Below are 24,643 nucleotides of genomic sequence, written 5' to 3'. Positions count from 1 at the left end.
TGCCATTCCCTTCTCCAGTGGACCACAATTTGTCAGACCTCTCCACCATGACCCGCCCGTCTTGTGTTGACCTGTCCATGCCATGTCCCTACGTGGCATGGTTCACAGTTTCACTGAGTTAGACAAAGCTGTGGTCCATGTGATCTAATTGGTTAGTTTTCTATGATTGTGGTTTTCAGTCTGTCTGCCCTTTGATGGAGAAGGAAAAGAGGCTTATGGAAGCTTCCTGATGGGAGAGACTGACTGAGGGGGAAACTGGGTCTTGTTCTGATGGCAGGCCATGCTCAGTAAATCTTTAATCCAGTTTTCTATTGATGGGTGGAGCTGTGTTCCCTCTGTGCTGTTTACCTGGGGCCAAACTATGGCAGAGGCAATGAACATAATGGTGACCTCCTTCAAAAGATCCCACGCATGTACTGCTACAGTCCAGGCCCCCAACCCTGCAGCAGGCCATAACATAAGCATAAGTGAAGTGAAGCTGCTCAGTCATGTCCGACTCTTTGTGACCCCATGGACTGTAGCCTACCAGGCTTCTCTGTCCATGCAATTCTCCAGGCAAGAATACTGGAGTGGGTTACCATTTCCTTCTCCAGGGGATCTTCCCAACCCAGGGATTGAACCTGGGTCCCCAGCATTGGAGGCAGATGCTTTAACCTCTGAGCCACCAGGGAAGATAACATAAGCATAAGCCTGAGCAAAGAAAGTCATACCACTTTCAGCCAGAGGAAAGGTGTGTTGGAGAAGAAGAGTCAAGCATTGAACTTGGTTAAGACTGAAAATGAACTTTGGGGGATGTCTGAAAAATCACCCACTTTAACTCCATTTTTCCCCCTGTGATTTATGATTTACTGCATCATGAATGAAATCCACTGTGCCTCTTTGATTTTCCTATGAATTTTCTTAGAAGTCCTTCTTCCAAATCTCTTGTCTGTTTTGCACCTGCAATTATTTTCTTATCCAACATTCTCACGAGATAACCTCAGCCCTGGCCTGTCCAATATTCTCTAGTTTCACATTTTTGAGGCTTTAGGTAGTTTTCAACTTGTCTGTTTTACCTTCACCTTCAACTCATGTGAACATAAAGTCTAACTTCTAACCCTTGCCCATTAAGCCTCTCTCTTTGCAATATTCTCATTTTTATCAAATGTCCTATCTTACCACACTGTCATTTTTTAAAATGGAATTGAAATAAACTATAGTTTACTTAAAACGTTGTGTTATTGTCTGGTATACAGCAAAGTTATTCAGCTTTATATATATATATATATATTCTTTATATGTATATTCTTTTTTGTATTCTTTTACACACTTTTTTGGGCAGAATATTGAATATAATTCCCTGTGCTATACAGTAAGACCTTGCTGTCTATTTATTTCATATATAGTAGTTTGTATCTGCTAATCCTCAACTCCTAACTTATCCCCTACCCCTGCCTTTCCCCTTTGGTAACCATAGTTCGTTTTCTGTGTTTGTGAATCTATTCGTTTCACGAGTTCATTCGTGTCATATTTCAGATGCCACACATAAGTGATATCATGCGATATTTGTCTCCTCTGTCTGGCTCAGAGTCACTTAGTATGGTCATCTCTAGGCCCATTCTTATTGCTGCAAGTGGCATTATTTCTTTCTCCTTTTTAGCTGAGTCCATAGTCATTTTTAATTTACACATAAAAATTCTTTTTTCCTTCAAAATTTGCCTTTGCTTGGTCCCTTTCTCTCTAGTTTACTGTCAGCTCTCAGGCCTGGAATGTTGTCATGAATCCCAAAAGGGAGCCTGCCTCTCGGTTTCAATCCAGTGAAAGGATTTAAGCAAGAGGTTAGTGTGGATTTTTACATCTTCTGTCACAGATGAGTATGAAACAACCAGTCCCACTTTAACACACAGTTAAGTCTATTCCCTAGTGCATGTGAAAGAAGAAACGGAGGAACCGTAATTGAATCTAGCCCCCAAGTGCCTCAGGTAGACAGGCTCTGTGGTGACCCTCTTCAATTACAGGGAGCAGAGGCTGGAAGACTTTATCCGCTGTTGGCACTGCTTCTCGCCTCCCCACTGGACGTTTTATCAACTCAAACCATCTGATCAACTTACATAGATGATCATAGTTACCAAGTTTAGAGTCCAATCCTTATTCCTAAATAAATCTTTATTTGGAGAGAACCTGTCATAAAAGAGTGATTTTTTTAAACATGGTTAGGCTCTTTAACGAGAGGAAGCAACTTATGTCTCTGTCGGTTGAGAGGAAAAAAACTCAAACACATTAAAAGTATATTATCCTCTCCATATGCTCTTGAAAGATGCAGCTTAGCTAAAATTCTATGACATGGCTCATCAGCATTTTGAAGGCTTCTTCTCTCGATCTTTTTAAACACAGATATCAGCTGTGAGGATTTCCTTCCTTCCTTCAGTTGACAAGTAGATACTAAGCACATATTTGATGTGTAAGGATCTCCTCTGATCATGGTTGGGACAAAAGTTCTGGGGATGGACAACATCACTGAGATGTGTCCTTTGCTTTATTTACCTGGCCTATCTGTGGCTCCTGAATTTGATTTTCCTTGTTACTGTGTTTGAATATAAAACTGAATGTGAAATTTAATTTCCATTGACCCTACAGCTGGTGTTTGGCTCACAAGGGGGAAGAATCTATCAGTTTCTAAATGAGCTTTCAGTTCATGGCCAATCCACTTGAATGCTGATGTTTTCCACTCTCCTTTGAACCTTGCCAATCTTAAGGGTAAAACAGACCTAGTATTTGTGTGCTTAGTAGCTGGCTTCCTATGGAACGAATTTAATATTTTGACAGCATATTATTTAAATGATAAAATATAATTACTGTTTACTCATATATTTGAGGCAAGATGAAGTCTTACAAGAAAATATAATTTTTCTTAAGGATAGCAACAGAAACTTAAAAATTAAAATCCCATATCTGTTAGTCTTGCAAATACATCATCTTTAGTCCTAATGGAGCATTATTCCATCTGAAAACTATGAGGAACATAGGCACAAATAGCAAATACACCTTTCAAATGTTTTCTTCAAGTTACTAGCCCAAAGCCATAATATTTAGTTACTCATGGAACCATCACTGTACTTAATGAATTTTATTTTTATTTTCACTGGATAGTAATTCCTATGCATTGTTTTTTTGGTATTGAGTGATTTCACTAGAGTTCAAATAATAGTTCACTATAAGCATAGTGACTAACAATGAAGTTCTTGGAGACAATGGGCTAGGGTTGGTGTTCTATTTATTTATTTTTAATTTTTTTTTTTTGACAGGGCTGTATGGAATGTGTGATCTTAGTTCCCCAACCAGGGATCGAACACCCACCTCCTGCATTGGCAGTACAGTCTTAACCACTGGAACACCTGGGAAGTCCCTGCTGCTGCTGCTGCTGCTAAGTCACTTCAGTCGTGTCCAACTCTGTGAGACCCCATAGACGACAGCCCACCAGGCTCCCCTGTCCCTGGGATTCTCCAGACAAGAACACTGGAGTGGGTTGCCATTTCTTTCTCCAATGCAAGAAAGTGAAAAGTGAAAGTGAAGTCGCTCAGCTGTGCCGGACTCAGTGACCCCATGGACTGCAGCCCACCAGGCTCCTCCATCCATGGTATTTTCCAGGCAAAAGAAGTCCCTAGGGTGTTGTTTAAATTTAGGGTTAGAGTCAGGGTTGGGTAAGGCTTAGTTTTAGTGAATGAGCTCAAACTTTGGCTTTTTTACTTTCTAGATGTGTTTTACCATCAAGAGCAAGATAGTTAACTTAATTGTACACAAGTTTCCACATTACACAAAGGGAATATTAATAGTGCTTGAATTATGTAATTAATTTACAGGTTAAATGCTTCATACGTATAAAATCCTTAGAAGAGTACCTGACACAAAGAAAGAACTCCGTTCAATTTGTTTTGTTTTTGTCAAATGTAAATCCTATGTCAATGTTAGGACTAGTCAGTGTTGCTTTAAGATAAATGCTTGTTGTGAAGTCTTTGTAATGACTGAGGAGAAGGTGAGGAGCCCTCCTACCCGGGAGGGTCACTTCAGCGTGTGGAGAGTCCCTTTCAGAAGCAGGGGATTATGATTTAAACCCATCAATAGCATCTTAAAGCCCAGGGGCTCAGACAGTCGGGAAAGTAGGATCTTCCAGGCTCTCTCACTTCCAAGGACACAGGTTTCAAACTAAAACCTGTCTTCAAGTTCCAGGCATGTGTTTCATCAGGAACCACCCACAAGGTGGGTGTGACTGATGGAACAGGGTTTTGGAAAGAAGTCCACAGGTACTGCAGCCACTGAGAGCCTAATGATGTGGCTAAAGGTAAGAAGCTGAGGGCCAGCATCTATACACTGGCTATCCTCTCCATCATCCAGAGGGCCCAGAGAAACCCAAAGCTAAACAAACACACACCAAAAGGAAAAGGAAGGAAGGAAAAGAGGAAGGGAGGGCGGAAAGAGGGAAGAAGGGAAGGCCATAGGAATGTTTCTGTACTCACTTTCCTGGCTAGGGGGCTCAGTGGTTAGGTGAGTGGCCAGGTTCTCTAGTTGCTGTTTGAATCGACCTGCTTAGGTTTGTCGTGACTTACCTCTATTATCAACATCTGTGGTTCTCAGGCTGTGGCCAGGGTCCCTGGAATACACCAAGGAACTTCCAGGGAGGGAGACAACTTCTTGAAAGACAAAAGACAGGAAAAGGGGAAGAAAGCCACATTTGTGTGTCCTATACAGTTTCAGCCAATAAACTAGCAACAGTTGGTCAGTTTCCCAGTCATGCACCCTTAGCTACGCTGGTTCCCTAATTCTTATTTACTTATGACCGTGCTGGCGCTTCATTGCTGTGCAGGCTTTCCTCCAGTTGTGGTGAGTGGAGGCTACTTCTTGTTGCAGTGAGCGGGCTTCTCATTGTAGTGGCTTCCCTTGTTATGGAACACAGGCTCCAGGTGAGCAGGCTTCAGCAGTTGTGGTACGTGGGCTCAGCAGTTGCAGCTCCCTGGCTCTAGAGCACAGGCTCAGTAGTTGTGGTGCACAGGCTGAGTTGCTCTGCGGCATGTGGGATCTTCTCAGATCAGGGGTTGGACTACACTGGCAGGCAGATTCTTTTCCACTGAGCTGCCAGGGAGGCCCTGTTCCCTAGTTCTAATCAGCCACAGCATCCACAAAGGACCTGTGCTCAGGAGTGCAAACTGTCCTTCTCGGGGGCAGCATGTTATATTTAAGAGAGATGTTCCTTTTCGAATTTAGAGGTACCAATGGCCCCCAGGACAAGGTGGCTGCTTAACTCAAGGAGAGACATCCTTTGGGGATTTTGACAAGCTTCTAAGAAGCCCAAGGTCATTTTCCAATATCCTCCCAGGAATCAGGGAGGAAGACACTTACTCTTGAAGGTTTGGTCTCATTTAAACAGTGGAATTCTATTTAGATTACTGGAGCAGTGAACTATTTCCTAAAGAAAGAGGCAACAACTTTGAAAAACTCATTCATCTTCAGAAGGTGAAGGCAGTGTCAGTTGGTTCAGCTTATGCAGTCAAAACAGATCCTCACGGAGATGGTAATTGTCAGCCTTGTTTCTCAAATGGGGAAAATGAGGCACCAAACTGCACTGATTCTGCACAGGTCTGGAACATGTCTGTCTGTGTCTGAGACACTGGGCACAGACGTGGCCACATGCAGTGACCATGCAACCAACATGACTGGCCCTGGGTGATGATGGATGCTGTCCTGAGGGCTTTACAGAGTTCATCTTCACATAAGCTCTAGGAGCTTGGTGCTACTTTCATCTGTGTTTTATAAATTTAAAGAGAAACATGGCACAGAGTAGTTTCATGTGGTGGGGCTCGGATTTGAATTGAGACGAGAGACAGAACTGGTCTTGAGTTAGTGAGCAGGCAGGGAGGGAGAGAGGAGAGAAATATGAGGAGAAGGCAGACAAGTGGGAGGGAGAAGGAAGGATGATGCATTCAGCCAAACAGAATAAGCATCTGTGTGTGCTAAGTTGTTTCAGTCGTGTCTGACTCTGTGACCCCATAGACAGTAGCCCACCAGGTTCCTCTGTCCATGGGATTCTCCCCACAAGAATATTGAAGTGGGTTGCCATTCCCTTCTCCGGGGGATTTTGCCAACCCAGGAATGGAACCCACATCCCTATGTCTCCTGCATTCACAGGCAGGTTCTTTACCGCTAATACCAGCTGGGAAACCCTGTGGAGAGATGCTAAGAGCATGGTCCTTTTAAGGCCAGATACCTGGTCACCTTTCCATGTTACAGCCACCAAGGGGTAAAAAAAAACGTAGGTACTGAAAAAAAGTTATCAATGGCAGAAAAATTATCTGATTCTTTGAGAAATAAGTTGCCCCAAATAATATACTTAAATGCTTATTCCAAAGATGACCACAGTTCAGAAAAAAGGAAATACAAGTAGAAGTCAGGAAATCTGAAAAAGTATCACCCTCTTTTCCTCTTGTTGGTTGACAAGGCAGTTAAGAATTTTCTCCACTTCTGAGAGTCCAGAAATCAAGTCTCATTCCATGGAGAGATCCTGTCCACCATGGCTCAAGGGGAAAATACCATTTTTCTCTGAGCTTAACCTGGCTTTGCAACACCAATTTTCTTCTAATAACTTTCCCCTGCCCCACCTTTTCCTCTTAAGAACAAACTTCATACCCAACGGATGGAAGAATTTTAAGTCTCCTTGGAGATCTGAAAACGTAATAGGAAGTTTTGCTGAATTAATAATTCTGGCTTTCTTCCACATGAATTCTACAGACCTAACAGAAATTTCAGAGGAGATATTCCATGACTGAAAAAGTGGGATAGTTTTAAGTGAGCAATCAAGAAGATGGATACTAAAGAGAGTAGATCTGGCTTAAAAACCCTTCTTCTATAAATATAAATGTATAAAATATAGACAATTTTAGAAAAATATTTTATACATACCAGAAGTTTCTTTCAGTCTTTGATACACAAACCAAGGATTATGGAATCTCTTATGTTTTGTTTAATTTTTGGCTTTATACAGTCATTGTCATTTTTACTGTTTCTTATTTACCATCCACATGACATGTGATACTCTTCTGGTTAAGAGGACAGAAAATATACTATCTCTTATCTTAATGCAATTGTGTTTGCTTTTGCCATTAATTAATTGACTGGTGCAGATGTCAAGTTTAGTATCATCACCACCACCTCGCTGGTCACACCTTGAAAACTAATTCACCAATGGGCCAAGTCCACTGAGCCAATAAACCAGTGGGGTCCCTTGGTGAGGTAAAGCCTACCAGAATGACAGTGTCCTGATGATGATATTATGAACTTAGAAAAAAATACAAATTTAAAACCTGAACCCACACAGTCTTTCTTCAAAGAGTGACAGCCCCACTAAGCCGGGATCAGAATTTGAAAAGGGTGAGGGAGAAAGATATAAGTAAGTCATTGATACAGAGATGCCACATGGCTCTCCAGTCATGTAAGATTTCTGTAGCTCCTGGCACGTGTTAATTGCTCAGTTGTGTCTGGCTCTTTGCAACCCCACAGACTGTAGCCCGCCAGGCTCCTCTGTCTGTGGGATTCTCCAGGCAAGAATACTGGAGTGGGTAGCCATTCCCTTCTCCAGGGGACCTTCCCAACCCAGGGATCGAGCCCAGGTCTCCTGCACTGATGGGCAGATTCTTTACTGTCTGAGCCACCAGGGAAGCCCTGGTCGGGATGATGCTAATCTTCCCCACCTTGACTTTCTTTATCCTGGCCTTCCCTGCCCCCCACCCCCACTTGCTGGGATAGTCTCTCCTTTCCCAGACTTAACTGGTTAGGACTTATTTATACTTTTAAATTTTAGCCCAGTTTTTATTTCCTTCTGACAGTGTTCTCTGTTCACCCCTGACTGTACCGCTAAGTCCTACTGCTTCCTCTTCAGTTCAGTTCAGTTCAGTCACTCAGTCGTGGCCGACTCTTTGTGACTCCATGAATCGCAGCACGCCAGGCCTCCCTGTCCATCACCAACTCCTGGAGTTCACTCAGACTCACGTCCATCAAGTCCGTGATGCCATCCAGCCATCTCATCCTCGGTCATCCCCTTCTCCTCCTGCCCCCAATCCCTCCCAGCATCAGAGTCTTTTCCAATGAGTCAGCTCTTCCCATGAGGTGGCCAAAGTACTGGAGTTTCAGCTTTAGCATCATTCCTTCCAAAGAAATCCCAGGGTTGATCTCCTTCAGAATGGACTGGTTAGATCTCCTTGCAGTCCAAGGGACTCTCAAGAGTCTTCTCCAACACCACAGTTCAAAAGCATCAATTCTTCGGCACTCAGCCTTCTTCACAGTCCAACTCTCACATCCATACATGACCACAGGAAAAACCATAGCCTTGACTAGACGGACCTTAGTTGGCAAAGTAATGTCTCTGCTTTTGAATATACTATCTAGGTTGGTCATAACTTTTCTTCCAAGGAGTAAGCGTCTTTTAATTTCATGGCTGCAGTCACCATCTGAAGTGATTTTGGAGCCCCCCAAAATAAAGTCTGACGCTGTTTTCACTGTTTCCCCATCTATTTCCGATGAAGTGATGGGACCAGATGCCATGATCTTCATTTTCTGAATGTTGAGCTTTAAGCCAACTTTTTCAGTCTCCTCTTTCACTTTCATCAAGAGGCTTTTTAGCTCCTCTTCACTTTCTGCCATAAGGGTGGTGTCATCTGCATATCTGAGGTTATTGATATTTCTCCTGGCAATCTTGATTCCAGCTTGTGCTTCCTCCAGCCCAGCATTTCTCATGATGTACTCTGCATAGAAGTTAAATAAGCAGGGTGACAATATACAGCCTTGACGTACTCCTCTTCCTATTTGGAACCAGTCTGTTGTTCCATGTCCAGTTCTAACTGTTGCTTCCTGACCTGCATACAGATTTCTCAAGAGGCAGGTCAGGTGGTCTGGTATTCCCATCTCTTTCAGAATTTTCCACAGTTTATTGTGATCCACACAGTCAAACAGGCTTTAGCATAGTCAATAAAGCAGAAATAGATGTTTTTCTGGAACTCTCTTGCTTTTTCCATGATCCAGCGGATGTTGGCAATTTGATCTCTGGTTCCTCTGCCTTTTCTAAAACCAGCTTAAACATCAGGGAGTTCATGGTTCACGTATTGCTGAAGCCTGGCTTGGAGAATTTTTAGCATTACTTTACTAGCGTGTGAGATGAGTGCAATTGTGCAGTAGTTTGAGCATTCTTTGGCATTGCCTTTCTTTGGAATTAGGATTTCTGTAATTCTCTGTTGTCTCTGCACACTTTTCTCAGAGCTCCTTTTACTGTATCGTAAGTATGTCTTAGTACCTAATATGGTTCACTCACTAGAGTTATAAATCTCAGTGTATGAGCACCACGATCACTTATTAGTGTAATATACCACTTCAGAAGAATAAAGGACAAAACCACATGGTCAGTGCAATCATCAAAAGAAAGGCACAAGACAAATTTCAGCACTCTTTCTGGATTAAAGCAAAGCAAATCTCAAAAGCTCAACAAACTCCCTCAACCTGATAAAAGACATCTATGACAAACCCCCACCAAGCAGCATAACTGATGGTGAGACCGAAAGCTTTCCCCTAAAAGCAAGAACAGAACAAGGATGTCTAATCTCACTAGTTCTAGTCAATACTGTGTTGGGGGTTTAGCTAGGGCAATTTGGTAAGGAAAAAAACATTATCTAGATTGGAAAGGAATAAGTAAAAAGCTTTTTTTTTTCACATATGACATGAATTTATATAGAAAATGATAACAATTCAAATTTCAAGAACCGTTAGAAGAGTAATGTCAGGGAAAATGGCAGAATAGATAGCTCAAAGGCCTCCTCTCTTCACAAAAATATCAAAGAAATACCCAGAATAGGTAAATCCATAAAAACGGAAGACTGACTGGTGGTTGTTAAAGGTGCTGTGGGCAGAGGACTTTATTTGTGGTGAATGAAAACATCTTGGAAGTAGAAGGGGTAGTGGCTGCATAACAAAGTGAATGTCCTAAATCTCATTTAATATTATACTTTACCATGGTCAATCTTATGTTTACTTCATCTCAGTAAAAGACTATTAGAACTATAAGTAAGTTCAGCAAATTTTCAGGATCTAATATCAATATAAAATCAATTGTATTTGTGTACCCTTGTAATGAACAATGCAAAATGAAATTAAGAAGATAATTCATGTTACAACAGCATCAAAAATTATGAAATACTTAGGAATAAATATGACAAAATAAGTCTGAAACTTAAACTTTGAAAGTAGAAAACATTGCTGAAAAAATTAAAAAGATCCAAATAAATGAAAGGATAACCATGTTCACTAGTCAGAACACCTAAATTTGTTAAGATGGCAATACTTCCAAACTGATCTAAAACTTTAACACAATCTCTAGTGAAATCCCAGTTTGCAAAAACTGACAAGCAAATATCAAATACAAATATAAAAACAGAGTCACAAGTTCTCATATGGGAGGCCAAAGATAGAGGTGACTTTGCTTATATCAAAATGCCTATTAAATTCTAACCAAAAACTGTCTGCCTCCATCTCAGAAGGCTGACTACTTGTCCCTTTAAGCAGTTTAAACTTATCAAAACACCTTATTGAAAAAATCAGGTTATTGAAAACGTATTGTCTTGATATCCCATGTCAGAGAACTGAAAATATATCACAACTCTAATTCACACATGTGGACACAATGCTCTGGGAGTTTATGTCCTACACATGGCCTGTAAACACTGGTCTCAAATCCAGGCCTCAGATCCCCACAACTGTGCTCCCCCGCCCCACAGTAGCCATGGAAACGGAAACCATGGGGCTCAGGACCAAAGAGGACCAGTTTCAATTTCAGCATTATCCATTCCCACATCCATTGTCACCATCCATCTGTACTCTGAAACCAAGGCCCTCTAGAGGAGATGGTGAAAAACTCCTGAAAGATAAAGATCTAGTCTTCAAGGTATGAACCCAGGGCTGCAGTAAAACACCCACTGTTTCAGTTAGATGACTTCTGTTCTTATTAAGAACAGAGCTGGAAAAGGCAGTGTAGTCACTGCTAAGTGGCTAAGATGTGAATTGCCTTTATGAGAAACAAATGGTGAGCCTGGAAGCACTGGTCTGCCCCTGGCAAGAACCCCGAGGCTTTATTGTTATTCTGTGCCTGGTCCTCTGCTCCTCATAACACCAGGTGTTCCCAGATGGACACATTCTATTTTGGAGACAATGAAATGCTGGAGCCAAAGTAGCCCTAAGCACACACTCTATTCTAAAGTGTCACCGGAGCGACACAGACCATTAGGATACGGTCTCCAGACAGGCTACAAGTCAATACTGGGCCAGACCACTGGGGCCTTTCTGACGTCTGTGGTTGATCAGTCCTGTCTCTGTGGACGCATGGATGTCAACCCTCAGTAAGTGCACTTGTTTCATGTTCACTGCATCTCTACTGCACCATGAGGTACACCGCCACCTGGGAACCAAGCCCTCCTTGCAAACACCTCACACAGCCTCTCCCACACTGGGCTGTATAGGGGTGGACACATGCTCCAGAACCCACCCCAGATCATCTCCTTTTTAATGTTAGAGGAGGGTCAAGTTAGCAAATATATATTCAAAGTAAAGACTGCTGAAAATTGTGTTTTTGTTGGAGATGGCAACAGGACAATATTATTGACATCTGGAAGACAAGCACCCCTTATGTAAACTAGGGGAAGAGAAAAAAATTGAAAAAAAAAACCCTACTTTCGTGAGTGTGAAGGATGCTCATGTATTTAAATGCATCATGCACAAATATACATTATTTTACACCTGGAATTACGAGGCTGATACTGAATACTCCTGACATTCCATCTAACTGAAGCCTGTGTGACCCTGAGTGTATTCATCACTAAGGGCTTTCCAGACAATTAGCTAATAGCTCCTGTGGGGCAGACCCAGAACCCAAAGGGTGTGATTATCATTAAGCTCTTCAGACCCGAACATGCTGTGTAGAGACCCCCACTCCGTGTTTGTCACAAGAAAATCTGACATCTTTAACAGCTCAAGTGAACAGAAATGCCAAATTGACATGCCAGCTGTGAAAACCTTCAGGGTTGAATTATTATTATTACTGCAGCCGCTCTTTTTGTAACGTGGCTTTGAATCATCCTCCAGCTTTAGCAGAGGGTCCCGTGCCAGCAGTTAATTACAAAGTTCAGCCCCAAGACTACTCCCATTACTGAGATCACCAGCAGGTGAACGCAGTCTTGAAAATCACTTTCAAATTTGCCAACTGGCCTGACGTGAGCATCCTTCTCTAGAGGAAGGTGAAATTGGCAGGTGGGCTTGAAGATGAATGTCTGCTATTTATATCATCATGCTACCTGTTTCAGTGCTTAACAACTGATAAAGAGGTTTTCTTCCTGGTCTCACAAAGAAAAACAACAAGATACTCTTAGATATAGGCTTGTCAACCTTCCAAGGTGAGTTTTCACCCTTGCTCTTCTTTTTTCTTTACTGCCAAGACAAATGGATCAGGATCTAATCTGCTTAGGATGGTGATACTTGCACAGCGATTTTGATAGGATCCAGGGATTAGCTGCAGCATCTCAGACCCTTAAACTATTCATTTCATTTTTAGCACGTCAACCAAAGTGGCAGATATTTTCATCAAAGGCATTTCCAGAAGCTCAGTTTATAGCCTCTTTGGGATTATATGTTTGCAACATATAACAGCCAATTTGGAATTATGGTAATAATCTCTCACTTGCTCACAAAAGTGAGAATGGATTGAACTGAGACAGGCAATCACCTGCTCTCCAACTAGAAATAGTTTTACAATTCACAGATCTTCTAAGAAAAATACACAAAAGGTATTTTTTACCATCACATATAAAATCTTGAATGCTGAGATTTAGCCACTAAACTGTCTTTTAAAAGGAAGAACCTTGTGAGATAGCAGAGATCATTAGCACAATTCTAGCAGAGCACATTGAATCAGGCTACCAGTTTTACAGCTGAAAACAACCTGCCAAATTCCTGCCCATGTGGAACCAGAGGCTGGGCCCAGGCAACACTTCCTGCTCTCCAGGAACATTTAAGTAAAGGCAAAACACACACCCAAGAGAACAAGTGATTTCATCCTTTATTTGATGGCAGTGATTTGATCCCACCTCTGTGTATGACTGCCTCACACTTGGCTCTCTGAGAGGTTTTTTGGAGCCCAAAGACTGACCACAGCCAACGACAAAGGCCATCCCAGGGAGCAAGTATCTGCAAGAGCATCGCTAACCTCCACACTGATTCCCCTGCTTTCTATTTTTTTTTTTAAAGCACAAAAGAGAAAAACATGTTCACACATAGATGTGGAATCTAGAAAAATGGTATCAATAAGCATAATTTGCAGAGAGGAATAGAGACACAGGCACGGAGAATGAACATGTGGGCACAGTGGGGGAAGAGAAAGAAGAGACAAATTGAGAAAGTAGCGTCAACATATATACACTATCACGTGTGAAATGGGTAGCTAGTGGGAAGCTGTTGTATAGCACAGGGAGTTCAGCTTGGTGCTCTGTGATGACCTAGAGGGCTGGGAAGGTGGGGGGAGGTCCAAGAGGAAGGGGGCATGTGTACACATATGGCTGATTCACTTCATTGTACAGCAAAAACTAACATACTAATTATACTGCAACAGTAAATTGGAGAAGGCAATGGCACCCCACTCCAGTACTCTTGCTTGGAAAATCCCATGGACGGAGCAGCCTGGAAGGCTGCAGTCCACAGGGTTGCTGGGGGTCAGACACGACTGAGCGACTTCACTTTCACTTTTCACTTTCATGCATTGGAGAAGGAAATGGCAACCCACTCCAGTGCTCTTGCCTGAAGAATCCCAGGGATGGGGGAGCCTGGTGGGCTGCTGTCTATGGGGTCACATGGAGTCAGACACAATTGAAGCAACTTAGCAGCAGCAGTAGCAGCAGTAAATTATTTGGAGAAAGCAATGGCACCCCACTCCAGTACTCTTGTCTGGAAAATCCCACGGACAGCGGAGCCTGGTAGGCTGCAGTCCATGGGGTCACTAAGAGTCAGACACAGCTGAGCAGCTTCACTTTCACTTTTCACTTTCATGCATTGGAGAAGGAAATGGCAACCCACTCCAGTGTTCTTGCCTGGAGAATCCCAGGGACAGGGGAGCATGGTTGGCTTCCATCTATGGGGTCACACAGAGTCGACATGACTGGAGTGACTTAGCAGCAGCAGCAGTAAATTATTTTAAAAAGGAAAAACACAAAAAGATACGTGCCTTCGAAATGCACTGCACTCATTTTAGGAATTGTAAGGATAAACAGAAACTCTTGTTTCCAAGCAGAGTTGGTCATTCTCCAGAAGGTACCTGAAAAGGAAATAACAGTACTGAGAGGCTATCTTTGTTTCTGGTCCTGCTCTAGAATGATCCAGAACAGCACTCTCTGACGCAAATGGAATAGACATCACCCACAAGTACAGTTTTATATTTTCCAGAATTAGTTGTTCAGTCGTGTCCAGCTCTTTGTGACCACACAAATGGTAGCCCACCAGGCTCCTCTGTCCATGGGATTTCCCAGGCAAGAATACTGGAGTGGGGTACCACTCCCTGCTCATAGGCAGAGAGTAAGTAATTAAGGCAGATATGTTTATCCCTACACAGCAGGTGAAGAAGGTCAAGTTCAGTGTAGTTGGTTGACCTGCCCATGCTCACACGTGTGCTCAGTGGCAAAGTAGGAAAGGAGACCTCCTGGACCCTGGGCCACACACAGCCCATCTCATCCCTAGGAAGTGGGTAGATCCAGATTTTGCAAACCCTTTGTGCCAGGCATCTTTAGTTCCTGAAATGACAGCTCAAGGATCCAAGATTGGTGGCTGTTGGCCTTTAGCACGCTGCTGTGCACAAGACAAACATAGTATTTTATTGCAAACATTTGACTCGTGCTTTGTGGTAGAATATGATAAACAGTCACCAAATATGGAGAAGCAAGAAATTATGGCTATTTCCATTTCCAACTGTACTAAGTATTTACTTCTGTTATTTCAAAGGCAGATCAGTCTAAGAGCCTGACAAGGTAATTTGAGGGAACATTACAAATGATGCCTTTGAAACTACTGTTGTGGCTTTGGATTTTTCTCCTGTTGTTTCCAAAACCCTAGTATTTTCTGTGGCTGAATAAAAAGTTGTTTTTCTTTGGGAAATTGCTGGTATTAACGGAGTCTGTTGGTTAGCAAAGGTTTTAAAAAAGAAAAGACCCCATCATGACACACGGGAATCATTTCGTCAGAATATGTTGCCTCTAAAATCAAAGTGAAGTTGCTCAGCCGTGTCTGACTCTGTGACCCCACGGACTGTAGCCTACTGTGCTCCTCCGTCCATGGGATTTTTCAGGCAAGAGTAGTGGAGTGGGGTGCCATTTCCTTCTCCAGAGGATCTTCCTAACCCAGGGATCGAACCCAGGTCTCCCGCACTGTAAGCAGACGCTTTACCGTCTGAGCCACTAGGGACTCCCACCAAACATTGTATTCCTTTATATATGGTGTGAAATACATGGTGAAGCAAAGCAATAGATCTCTCATTTTAGAAGAGGTATCTTGGGACCTCCCTGGTGGTCCAGTGGCTAAGATTTTGTCCTCCCGATGCAGGGAGCCCAGGTTTAATCCCTGGTCTGGGAACTAGACACCGCATGCCACAATTAATGATCTTGTATATAGCAATGAAGATCAGAGTTCCCAAGTGCTGCAACTAAGACCTTGTGAGCCAAATAAATACAAAATAAATATTTAAAAAGAAGAAATATCACAACATGTCAGAGATTCTCGGGAGTCTGGAATCTCCCCTGGTATGGCAGGTCCCTGGATCATCTACTCCTCAGCATATATAAATTTACTAAGGCAGCCCTTCCTCCAGGGTCCAGTTATTTTAATTTCGTTGATTTAATGAACCCCTACAATGTTCTATTGGTTATCAGTATGACTTAGTTTCCTGGAGACCAATATTGTCCAACAGAAATCTAACGTGAACTGTAAATGCAAGCCACCTTTGCCATTTTAAATTTTCTAGTACCCCCATTAAAGAGTAAAATGAAATAGAGAAAATTCCTTAAATAGTGTGTTTTAGCCCAGTGCATTCAACATACTATCATTTCAACATGCAATCAGCACAAAATGTTAACATATTTGACATTTTTTATACCAAGTCTTGAAAGTCTGGTAGATTCTATTCTCATGAAGAATGTCTATATCAGCTATATGACCAGTGGTCAGCCTCCATGTGTGGCTGGTGGCTACCAAAACCAGCCAGCACAGCTTCAGGCTGTATTGTGATAAAGAGCAGAGGATTTGATGAAGACCTTCCCCTCATCTCTGCTACTGGAGACAAACTGTTTCTGGTTATCTATGCTGATATTGTGTTTTGCAGTAAATAGGTGTCAGGGGCTGTATCTATTTCTGCAATAAAGACACAACACCTGGAACCACAGCTGTGAGTGTATCATCACCTGATAAGTTTGGCGACAATGTAGACTCTTTTTCCACCTCCATCTGGCTTTGTATTGTCTGAAAAGACAAATTAAATGGAGATACCAAACTCCCTAACTATCCCTTCCCTCCATTCTTCCCTGCCTCCACTGCCCTGGCAACCATAAATTCTTTCTCTAAGTCTGTGAGTCTGTTTCTGTTTTGTAAATAAGTTCATTTGCATCATTTCTTTATAAATTCTATATATAAAGGATGTCTAAGCAGCAAGGACCTACTGTGTAGCACTGCTCAATGTTATGTGGCAGTCTGGATGGGAGGAGAGTTTGGGGGAGAGTGGATACACATATATGTATGGCTGAGTCCCTTTGCTGTTCACCTGAAACCATCACATTCTTAATCAACTACACCCTAATACAAAATAAAAAGTTAAAAAAATAAATGGAGACACAGTAGGAATAACTACTCCTGCATTTCTCAGTTTGTTGACAGCACAAAAACTCTGTAGTTTCCTTAGGACATGGTAGTGATTTGGCAGTTTACTATTTTGTAAACGAAGTTGTTGCTAAGAACATCTATTCACACTATACAGTTGGGGCTGGGGAGAAACCACAGAATGGGTCTGCCCTCTTACCAAACTCTCTCTGAGACAGCTGCAAAGAGTTGAACAAGACTGAGTATGCACACAATATATGTTATTACCAAATAATATTATATAAATTATAACTATATAGATAATTAACAGTCTAAGTGAAAGTGAAAGTTGCTCAGTTGTGTCCGACTCTTTTTGACCCCATGGGCTATACAGTCCATGGAATATTCCAGGCCAGAATATTGGAGTAGGTAGCCTTTCCCATCTCCAGGGGATCTTCCCAACCCAGGGACTGAACCCAGGTTTCCAGCATTGCAGGCGGATTCTTTACCAGCTGAGCCACAAGGAAAGCCCAATAACAGTCTACAATGTAAATTATATAAAATAGATTTATATATTTACTAGATAAATAAAAATTGGTTCCAAGCTTTTGCCATTGCAAATAATACTTAATGAATATCTATGTAAGTATTTATTTCATACCTACACTTTATACATATGAAAGTGTAGGTATAAAATAAATACCTAAGGTGTCTTGACTTACAATTTGGATGCAAATTCACAAAGAGCACTTCCCACCTAAATTCTGTAGATCGGAGCTTCTCAATGGGGATTTCACAGCGTATTACATGGTGGTTTACAATGTGTCGTCAATAACAGTGTGGGGCTTCCCTGGTGGCTCAATGGTAAAGAATCTGCAGGAGACACAGGATCAATCCCTGTTCTAGAGTAACTAAACCTGTGTGCCACAACTACTGAGCCAGTTCTCTACAGCCCAGGAACTGCAACTGCTGCTGCTGCTGCTGTTGCTGCTGCTGCTAAGTCGCTTCAGTCATGTCCAACTCTGTGCGACCCCACAGACGGCAGCCCACCAGGCTCCCCCATCCCTGGGATTCTCTAGGCAAGAACACTGGAGTGGGTTGCCATTTCCTTCTTCAATGCATGAAAGTGAAAAGTGAAAGTGAAGTTGCTCAGTCGTGTCTGACTCTTAGCGACCCCATGGACTGCCGCCTACCAGGCTCCTCTGTCCATAGGATTTTCCAGGCGAGAGTACTGGAATGGGGTGCCATTGCCTTCTCTGAGGAACTGCAACTACCGAGACCAAAAGCTGCAACTACTGAAGCCCATGCACTTTGGAGCTTGTGCTCTGCAACAAAAAAGCCACAGCAATGAGAAGCCTGCACACCACAACCAGAGAGCAGCCCCTGCTTGCTGCAACTAGAAAAAAGCCCACGCAGCCATGAAGGGCTAGTGCAGCCAAAAACAAAAGGCTAGACAGAAGGTCCTGACCATGTTGATATGGGAGAGAGAGGGAGGACACAAGGGGGGATACAGGGCAGACACTGGTCACTTGAGATGGTGTGAGAATCTGATGGACCGAGTTCCAGAGGAGGCGGGGGAGGAGGACAAGTCTAGGACAAGTCTAGAATGATGCTTCCCTGAATTTTTCCATATAGAGCAGGTCAGAATGTGTGCAGCAGCACATGGGAAAGGAGGCACATCACAGCTCACACCTGCTCAGCACCAGCTGAAAGACATTGGCCCCATGCTACCTAGACAATGAGGGGCTCACAACTCAGCATCCTTTGGCCATCTTCGGTACAAGAGTTGACATCAGTAAAGAGGCCCTGAAGGAACAGAAAGGTTAGATTTGCTGAGAAATGTCGTATACATTCTTCATTTGGGATGTAAGAAGAACAGCAGAGCTAATGAAACAGATGAACTTCAAGGCAGACAGACGACGTGGGATGTTTAATACCAATTATTGGGTCAGCTGAATCTGATTCGTCAGGCTCCAGAAACACTGTGGAAAACCTGATCATAATTCTTATGTGGCAACTGTAAAATGACAGGGAGAATCTATCTCTTAATCTTGGGCTTATTCTGCTGCGATCATATCGACACAACTTTTAATTCTGAAAGAAAATGCAAGTAGTATATTAGATTCTCATTGTTCCTCTTTTTAATCTAATTTTTTTCAATTTTCTAATTAAAATTGGATGTTTCTGTTGTAGAGTTTTAGGCTATTTTTTTTCAGATGATCTAACTGTCTATCCCCCTTGCACATGTGTAGCTGGACACACGGATGATTGAAGTAAAGGTTCAACCCTTTATTGTCGAGCACGGTACATTCCAGGAGAGGAGGTGCCAAGGACCAGGTGACACAGGTAGAAGCGGTACCTTGTCCAGTTTCCCTCTACCACCTGGATCTGCTATCCAGGATGGAGCTTGCTAGTCAAAGAACCCATGGAAAGAGAAGATGTGGAATGAAGACAGGATGTTTGCACCACAGTCGATTCCTCTGCTTCACTTCAGCTTCTCCAACTGAGCCTGGAAAAGAAAGAGAACAAATAGAGAAGTCTAAAAAGTGTTGTGCTCTCAGACCTGTTTTTCTTTTTTTCAAAGTCAATAAAGAACAACTGATTTATCAGTCTTAATGATGTTTCACTTAGAAAAATCTAGCATACCTGACTTTTGTTCACATTTTTGCCTACAACGCAATTCAGATGGAAATTCATCATTAGCTCCAGATTTGAGACAATAAGTAGACACCAATGGACACAATCAGTCATTGTTTTGAGTGAATTCTTGTCATATTTTCCATTATATCAATATGAAGCCATATTTTATACACATCATGCTTAGCATCTTGGTTTTTTTTTTTTTTTAATATTCTTCTCCAGACTGGGACTGATTTCTCCAGTACAATTAAATGATCATATAAAATTATCAAATCTGAATAGTCTTAAAATGGTTAACCCACCTTAAATGAAGTACTATCAAGTAAATATTGAAATTCTCCCTCACAGTAATCCAAGAATATAGGCCAAAGATAAAAACAATTAAATCTGTACTCTGATACTAAATTCACAATAAGAAGTATTAAACTCTGCAATTTCTGAAATTAATCATTAAAGCAGAATAAATTACTGACCTATGAAAAGGTCATTGTTTCAATCAAACAGTATTTTGAGAGTTAGAAGGGGTGTGTCATAATTTTCAAATCAGTTCAGTTGCTCAGTCGTATCCAACTCTTTGTGACCCCTTGGACTGCAACATGCCAGGCTTCATTGTCCATCACCAACTCCCAGAGCTTGCTCAAATTCATGTCCATTGAGTCAGTGATGCCATCCAACCATCTCTCCTCTGTCATCCCCTTCTCCTCCTGCCTTTTCTTTCCCAGCATCAGGGTCTTTTCCAATGAGTCAGTTCTTCATATCAGGTGGCCAAGTATTGGAACTTCAGCTTCAGCATCAGTTATTCTTGAAATAAATTCTTGGACTGTGAAGAAGGCTGAGTGCCGAAGAATTGATGCTTTTGAACTGTGGTGTTGGAGAAGACTCTTGACAGTCCCTTGGACTGCAAGGAGATCCAACCAGTCCATTCTAAAGGAGATCAACCCTGGGAAGGAATGATGCTAAAGCTGAAACTCCAGTACTTTGGCCACCTCATGCAAAAAGTTGACTCATTGGAAAAGACTCTGATGCTGGGAGGGATTGGGGGCAGGAGGAGAAGGGGACGACAGAGGATGAGATGGCTGGATGGCACCACGGACTCGATGGACGTGAGTCTGAATGAACTCCAGGAGATGGTGATGGACAGGGAGGCCTGGCGTGCTGCGATTCATGGGGTCGCAAAGAGTCGGACATGACTGAGCAACTGAACTGAACTGAACTATGCTTTTCAAGGAACTTTTTGGGCTTTCCTGGTGACTCAGCTGGTAAAGAACGTGCCTGCCGATGAAGGAGATGCCAGAGATCCAGGTTCAGTCCCTGGGTCAGGAAGATCCTCCAGAGGCGGGCATAACAACCCACTCCAGTATTCTTTCCTGGAGAGTCCCATGTACAAAGAGCCCCTCCTTTTCCCACTGTGAATACAGTGTCTACGTATTTTCAACTGTTGATTTAACTGTTCAAAGAGAAGTTGCTGTGTCTTCACAGGTATTTGACGTAGCTTGCAATTTTTCAAGATCTGATGTTTTCATAAAGCAACAAACCCTTTACAAGGTTAACTACAGTGTCAGTCCCAACATCGATATCCAGGAAGCATCAACAAATAAATGAAAAAGAAAGAAAACCCTTACCAAATTTTAAAATCTTCACTTAAAACATCATTCACAGAATATTTTCAAAGAATCACTCTTGTGGACATATTAAAAAGTTATTTCAGTCACCTTTGTTAGAGAAATGGTACACTAAGAGGCTGCGATATGAGGATGTACACTGACAATACTGAAAACTGTCTTCTGCATTTTCTACTAAGCGCTCCTTTCTCAAAACAGGCCTCTGGGCTGGAATAACTGAGTTTTATTTTACAGGGATGATCATTTTCCTGAAATAAACAGTGCCCTTCTCCAGATGTAGACTCACCTCTGTATGGAGACTGGCCAAGGAAAGCACAGCTGTCACAAAAGAACTTAGTGGAATAAACTGCATGAGAAACAACCTTGAGGTCTTTGCTGATGCACACACCAAGAAAGAAGCCTTGTGAACAGATGTGTGTTGTTTTCTGGATCTGGAATTAATATTGGGAAATATTTTAAGATTATTTTTCCTTCCAATATGATCATGAGTCAGTCAAGTCTTCTTCCCTCCAGATTTGCACACAGATGTGAGAATCTTTAATGAGAGGATTTACAGACTGAGTTACTCTATTGAAAGATCTCTTATGACGTCATATACTGTCCATTCTGAGATGGTCACTTTCCAGGACTCCAATTAGCATATTCATTTTCTTAATTAGGTTTCTGTTTAAACCAAACAGCACTTCCTGAGTCTGGCTAGTTATAGTTTTACTTACCTGCTCCAGTGGAGAAGGAAATGACAACCAACTCCAGTATTCTGGCCTGGAGAATTCCATGAACAGACGAGTCTGGCAAGCTAAAGTCCATGGGTTGCAGAGTCAGACATGACTGCGTAATTATCACTTTACCTGCTCTAGAACTTTAGGCATGAAAAGAGGAAACTTCACCATTGAAAATGTTCAGTCTTCTGGAGAAGTAGTAAGCATGGGTGATCAGGGAGATAGTCACTGTCACCTCCAATTAACATGGTCTTAAAAGGGGTTCCACCAGCCCATCAGGACATGTTAGCATTTTTCATGCAGGATAGTAATGACTGTTTAGCAGATCAGATTTCTGCAGATCTGATCCTTTAGCAGATTTTCCAGAAGACAATACATAGATAATTAACACATCATCCTTAAGTAGCCTGTCAAGATATTTAAACAAGTATTGCATAAACTCTGTGTAGAATTAAATGCCTTGAATCACCTCACTGTGTAATTTCACTAAAGTCCTGAATTGGAAACACATGTGTCAGCCTGCTCTCTCTAGGATTATTGATCAACATTCTCCCAAGTGGACACTCAAAAGCAGATTCACTGTGGGCCACAAAAACTCCATTGTGTTAACACTGCAGAAACTGATGTGTATACAGATGGTCTCACCTGACTTGCTGCAGACTATGTGGTCAAAATCTCTTTCATTTGTTCCAAGCTGTGTCTGGTATTTTCGCAGTAAGTATCTTTGCCAAAGACACTTTTGCTGTGTAATTATTTTACCATGAGGCAACTTTGCCCATAAAAGATAAAATAACAGAAATTTGAAGGAGGACATGAAAACGTGAGGAATGAAAATTGAATAAAACTGAAAAATTTCTTGTGAAATACAATGTATTTGAATGTGTGCGGAATTCACTGCAGAACTGCAGAAATAATTGATCTTAGCTGATGGGTTTTACCCAAGCCCTTGTCTTCCAATTCTTTCATTCATATCATTTTTTGCACTTATACATTATTTTGTTTGTCTGTTTTTTGGTTGCTGATTCATTTCCTTGCTCCACATCACAATGTGAAGGGAGGTCACTGGTGACTCATGACTTCTGCACTGGGACCAGACACAAGAAAGAAACCTCCACAGTGCTAAGACTCTGAAATTTTTAGTCTGTTTAAAATTGCAACTAGAATTACTATAAACAATGTACTTAGTTCAACACTTGTTTTTACTTCATTTTGAAGTGCTGGTTTTCATTTGGGTTTATTTGGATCTTCTGGTTTAATAGCCACTGTAGCAGAGGAAGATACTTCACCAAATTACATAGAAATCCAAAGGGAGACCATGCATCATTGTTTATACTAGTATGATTTTGCTACTGATTTTTCAGTGTCTTTTATTCACTGCAAAGGTTTTTTGTTGTTGTTGCAATTCAGCTTATAATTATGTCAATCAGTTGTTCTTGAAAACTAATAGGGAAGGTGTTCAGTTTATAGTTTAACAAATGGAATGAATATTCATTAAAGTATTCAACTGGAGTTTTTATAGAGATTAAAAGTCTGTTTCCAAGTTTCTGAAGTTTATATTCACAAATGTTTCTATAGGCAGCACATATGTTGTTTCTAGCAACTAATATCATAATGGAGGGAATATTTCCAGATAGCTGCTTTCAAAATTATCTTTCTGTGGCATGAGTCTCTGGAAAATTAGTAAAAATACCTTTTTTTATAGTCACTTTAATCTTTAGAGGGTGACTATATTGCATTTATTTTTAAAAAACCAATTGTGCTTGGTAGGATAAAACTTATTGTAGAAAATGTCTACAAATTTGGAATGCCTTTTAAAAAAACTTTTTATTTTGTTTTGGAATATAGCTGATTAATCCAAAGTTATGATAACTTCAAGTGACTAGCAAAGGGACTCAGCCATACATATAATTGTATCCATTTTCCCTCAAACTCTCCTCTCATCCAGGATGCCACATAACATTGATGGAATGCCATTTTTAAATAAAATAAAACAGCTAACATTTTAAAACTCAATAATTCTTTTAAGTGTTTTGCCATGAAATAATAAATGAATCATGTGTTTCAAATATTTAATGATCACTCACTATTTCATTACAAAATATTGTAAGTATCCTACTATATGTTAAAGTTTAACTGTACAGATATAGATGTTGTCCTGTAGAGCTTTGTACATTCCTTTCAATTTCTTTGCTTTATAACCTGCTGATGAAACATTTAGTGAATAATATTACAAGAGGTTTTAGCTCTGTAACCTTAACCTAAGATTCTCTATCATCACAGAGCAATTGCTTCATTAGTGATTACACTCATACATCTTTTCCACAAAATGTAATTTTTATTAAAAAGATATTTCACTTCTTACATCTTCTCTGGTATCTCTTTCCTTTCTCCTTTTTGCATGTGTGCTCAGTGGTGTTAACTCTTTTCAATCGCATGCACTGTAGCCCTCCAGTCTCCTCAGACCACGGCATTTTCCAAGCAAGAATACTGGAGTGGATTGCCATTTCCTCCTCCAAGAGATCTTCCCGACCCAGGGACTGAACTCATGCCTCTTGCCTTTGAGGACATATCCTTAACCACTAGCGCCACCTGGGATGGCTTCTCTTTCCTTTAGTGATCCACAAAAAAGTGATTTTTCTTGCATTTCATAGCTGTTTCATTGAGTATCACAACCATAACACATTAGAAGCATGTGTTTACTTCCAACTAACTGTAGAGTTAGCACTTGTTCAAAACTGCATAATCTATTCTAAGTACTTTTTCATCTTTAAAGCA

General features: G+C 41.5%; 1 non-coding gene across 1 annotated transcript; it reads right to left on the bottom strand.

Moving 5' to 3' along the window:
* Positions 1-599: 599 nt before the first annotated feature.
* TRNAW-CCA (transfer RNA tryptophan (anticodon CCA)) lies at positions 600-671 on the bottom strand. Its single transcript has one exon. It is a non-coding gene; the product is annotated as a tRNA-Trp (tRNA).
* Between the last annotated feature and the right edge of the window lie 23,972 nt (positions 672-24,643).

This window comes from Capricornis sumatraensis, chromosome 11, assembly GCF_032405125.1.
Source record: "Capricornis sumatraensis isolate serow.1 chromosome 11, serow.2, whole genome shotgun sequence".
NCBI lineage: Eukaryota > Metazoa > Chordata > Mammalia > Artiodactyla > Bovidae > Capricornis > Capricornis sumatraensis.
The sequence above is the reverse complement of the archived record's forward strand: the minus strand, read 5'-3'. Positions and strand labels throughout refer to the sequence as shown.